The following is a 4,347-nucleotide window of genomic DNA, read 5'->3' as shown; positions in this document are numbered from 1 at the left end:
AAGATAGGAGTGTGGACACCTCTACAAGATCCTGTTTCCTTTCTTTTCATACATACTCAGAAGTGACACTGATGGAACATTTAGCAGTTCTAGTGTTAATTTTTTGATGAAACGCCATACTGTTTTTCCATCATGGTGCCACCAGTTAAAATTCTCACCAACGGTGTACAGGATGTCCTTTTCTCCCCACGTGTGAAGATACCCTACATTCTCCTAGCTTCCTTCTGACTTTCCAGACTTCTTTTTTTTTAAGATTTTATTTATTTATTTGACAGGCAGAGACACAGCGAGAAGGGAACACAAGCAGAGGGAGTAGGAGAGGGAGAAGCAGGTTCTCCGCAGAGCAGAGAGCCCGATGTGGGGCTCAATCCCAGGGCCTTGGGATCATGACCTAAGCCAAAGGCAGACGCTTAACAACTGAGCCACCCAGGCACGCCTGACTTCCCAGACTTCTTGTTTGATGAAGATTCATGTGTTTTCCAAACAAACAAAGATAAAAAAGAGAGAAAAAAAAATCCCCAGACTCTTAAATATATAGGGAGACTGGTGGTTGCTAGAGGGCACATGCATGAAGGAGATGAAGAGTTCACCTACTGTGATGAACGCTGGGTGATGGGTAGAACCGTTGAGCCATTCTATTGTACACCTGGCACTAATACAACACTGTGTTAATTAGATGTCAATTTTTTTAAATTAAATTTAAAAAATAAATAGCTGAAAAAATATTTATTTGTTTTCTACAATTAACACTAATAATTTTGAAAGTTATATATTGTGTTTCTAAATTTAAGTGCCTACCTGTATTGTCTTTCTAGGAATTGTCGTTTATAATTTTGAACAATTTTTGAGAGAGAGAGAGTTCAGGCATATGGTCCAGAGGGAGAGGGAGAGAGAGAATCTCAAAGCCAACTCCACACTGAGTATGGAGCCCATTAGCAGGCTGGATCCTGGTACCCTAAGATGATGACCTTAGACAAAATCTTGAATTGATAGTTGAAGTGACTGAGCCACCCAGACACAACAGTTTTGAACAATTTTTAAGTCTGTCCTCCACTTTAGTAAGAAAAGTGCATAATTCAACATTATCTGAGCTCTTACTGCTTCCTTTTTTTCCCAAAAGCTCCATTTCTGTCACCCACATGTTTCAAATATTTGCATGCAACTAATAGTTTAATTCAGCTTTCTTAAATATGTATACGTATGTGTAAGTAGATGCAAATGTAACCTTACAAAGCATTATTTTTTTTGCTGTTTCTTCTCACTATCTAATATTCTTTCTTCATTAAGGATTATGTGCTTTTCTAATTGGATTTCACCATGCAGTGTTCCTTTCATTGAGGTAAGGGCAGGAAATAGCTAAGAATTTGCAGCTCTGGAAATAGCTTGTTTTCATTCTTTTTGAAAACCATAGCTCAGCTCTACAGTCAACTAATCTTTGACAAAGCAGAAAAAAATATCCAGTGGAAAGAAGACAGTCTCTTCAATAAATGGTGCTGTGAAAATTGGACAGCCACATGCAGAAGAATGAAACTGGGCCATTCTCTTACACCATACACAAAGATAAACTCGAAATGGATGAATGACCTTAATGTGAGACAGGAATCCATCAAAATCCTGAAGGAGACTATAGACAGTAAGCTCTTTGACATTGGCCACAACAACGTCATTCAAGACACATCTCCAAAAGCAAGGGTAACAAAAGTAAAAACAAAATTTTAGGACTTCATCAAGGTAAAAAGCTTCTGCACAGCAAAGGAAACAGTCAACAAAACAAAGAGGCAGCCCGTGGAATGGGAGAAGATATTCACAAATGACACTACAGACAAAGGGCTTAAACCCAAGATCTGTAAAGAACTTCTCAAACTCAACACCCAAAAAACAGATAATCAAGTCAAAAAATGGGCAGAAGACAAGGACAGACACTTCTCCAAAGAAGACATACCAATGACTAATATAAACATGAAAAAATGTTCATCATCATTAGCCATCAGGGAGATGCAAATCAAAACCACATTGAGATACCACCTTACACCAGTTAGAATGGCAAAAATCCACAAGGCAAGAAACAACAAATGTTGGCGAGAATGTGGAGAAAGGGGAACCCTCCTACACTGTTGGTGGGAAGGCAAATTTGTGTAGCCACTTTAGGAAACCGTTAAAAATAAAGCTACCCTATGTCCCAGCAATGGCACTACTGGGTATTGGCCCCAAAGATACAGATGTAAAAGAATGTGAAAAGATGTGAAAAGGAGGACCATATGCACCCCCAATGTTCATAGCAACAATATCCACAACAGCCAAACCGTAGAAAGAGCCAAGATGCTTTTCAACAGACAAATGGATAAAGAAGATGTTGTCCATATATACAATGGAATATTACTCAGCCATCAGAAAGGATGAATACACAACTTTTGCATCAACATGGACGGGACTGGAGGAGATTATGCTGAGTGAAAAAAGTCAAGCAGAGAAAGCCAATTATCATACGGTTTCACTTATTTGTGGAACATAAGGAATAGCATGTAGGACATTAGGAGAAGGAAAGGAAAAAGTGAAGGGGGGGAATCAGAGGGGGAGATGGACCATGAGAAACTATAGACTCTGAGAAACAAACTGACGGTTTTGGGGGGGTGGGGGATGGGTGAGCCCAGGGATGGGTATTCAGGAGGTCACAGACTGCATGGAGCACTGGGTGTTATATGCAAACAATGAATCTTGGAACACTGCATCAGAAACTAATGATGTACTGTATGGTCGCTAACATAACACAGTAAAAAAAAAAAAAATCCAGATCTCAGGAGTGTCGTAATCTGTTCTACACACCACAACAAACTAGCCTGATGATTTTTTTTTTAAGTGAACACTGGGTGTTCTATGCATCTGATAAATAGCTAAGCTCTACATCTGAAATGAATGATGTACTACACGTTGGCTGATTGAATTTGAATTTTGAAAAGTGGCTTTCTAATACACTAACAATGAAAATACAGAAAGGGGAATTAGAGAATCGATTCCATTTACTATAGCACCAGGAACCATAAGATACCTGGGAATAAACCTAACCAAAGAGGTAAAGGATCTGTACTCGTGGAACTACAGAACACTCATGAAAGAAATTGAAGAAGACACAAAATGATGGAAGACCATTCCATGCTCTTGGATCGGAAGAATAAACATTATTAAAATGTCTATACTGCCTAGAGCAATCTATACTTTTAATGCCATTCCGATCAAAATTCCACTGGTATTTTTCAAAGAGCTGGAGCAAATAATCCTAAAATTTGTATGGAATCAGAAGAGACCCCGAATTGCTAAGGAAATGTTGAAAAACAAAAATAAAACTGGCGGCATCACATTACCTCATTTTAAGCTTTACTACAAAGCTGTGATCCCCAAGACAGTATGGTACTGGCATAAAAACAGACACATAGACCAGTGGAACAGAGTAGAGAGCCCAGATATGAACCCTCAACTCTGTGGTCAAATAATCTTCGACAAAACAGGAAAAAATATACAGTGGAAAAAAGACAGTCTCTTCAATAAATGATGCTGGGAAAACTGGACAGCTATGTGTAGAAGAATGAAAACTCAACCATTCTCTTACACCGTACACAAAGATAAACTCGAAATGGATAAAAGACCTCAACGTGAGATAGGAATCCATCAGAATCCTAGAGGAGAACATAGGCAGTAACCTCTTCGATATCAGCCACCGCAACTTCTTTCGAGATATGTCTCCAAAGGCAAAGGAAACAAAAGCGAAAATGAACTTTTGGGACTTCATCAAGATCAAAAGCTTCTGCTCAGTGTGGGAGGCCGCAATAAGGCTTGAGACGAGGACCAAACCAGGCCCTGACTTGTGCCTCCTTTAAAGTCCGAATAACCTAACAAAAGGTTTAGGATGGAGAAGTTGAGTAGCATGGAGAAAGGGTTTGTGCTATGTGTTCTGCGCTCGCCTACGTGACTTCCCACATGCTTGCTAAACAAATGAGAACAATTTGGTTGGGGTCAAAAGTTCATTGCTGGTCCTTACTGCCCTAGCACTGCTCATAAATTACTTTCAGGTTTGCTGTATCAATACAGAACAATTGTACTAGAATCAGCCGTTTGGCGTCCCAAGGTCTGCTTATAGTTAAATGTGAAACTTATTATGGGAACTCGTGGGTGTTTAACTAGACACAGGTGTATTGCTTCTATTATCACTATATATATGGCCTTAGTGCTTTGAATAAACTTAGCACTGTTGGACATCCTCCTCAGTGCTCCTCCTGCCCCCATCTCTTTGCTTCTCAAGTTCTTTTCTTCATCCTCTTACCCTCACATTCCTGGTTGATCTGTCACGCCAGC

The sequence above is a fragment of the Lutra lutra genome, chromosome 17, assembly GCF_902655055.1.
Source record: "Lutra lutra chromosome 17, mLutLut1.2, whole genome shotgun sequence".
Lineage (NCBI taxonomy): Eukaryota > Metazoa > Chordata > Mammalia > Carnivora > Mustelidae > Lutra > Lutra lutra.
Note: the sequence above shows the minus strand (reverse complement) of the source record.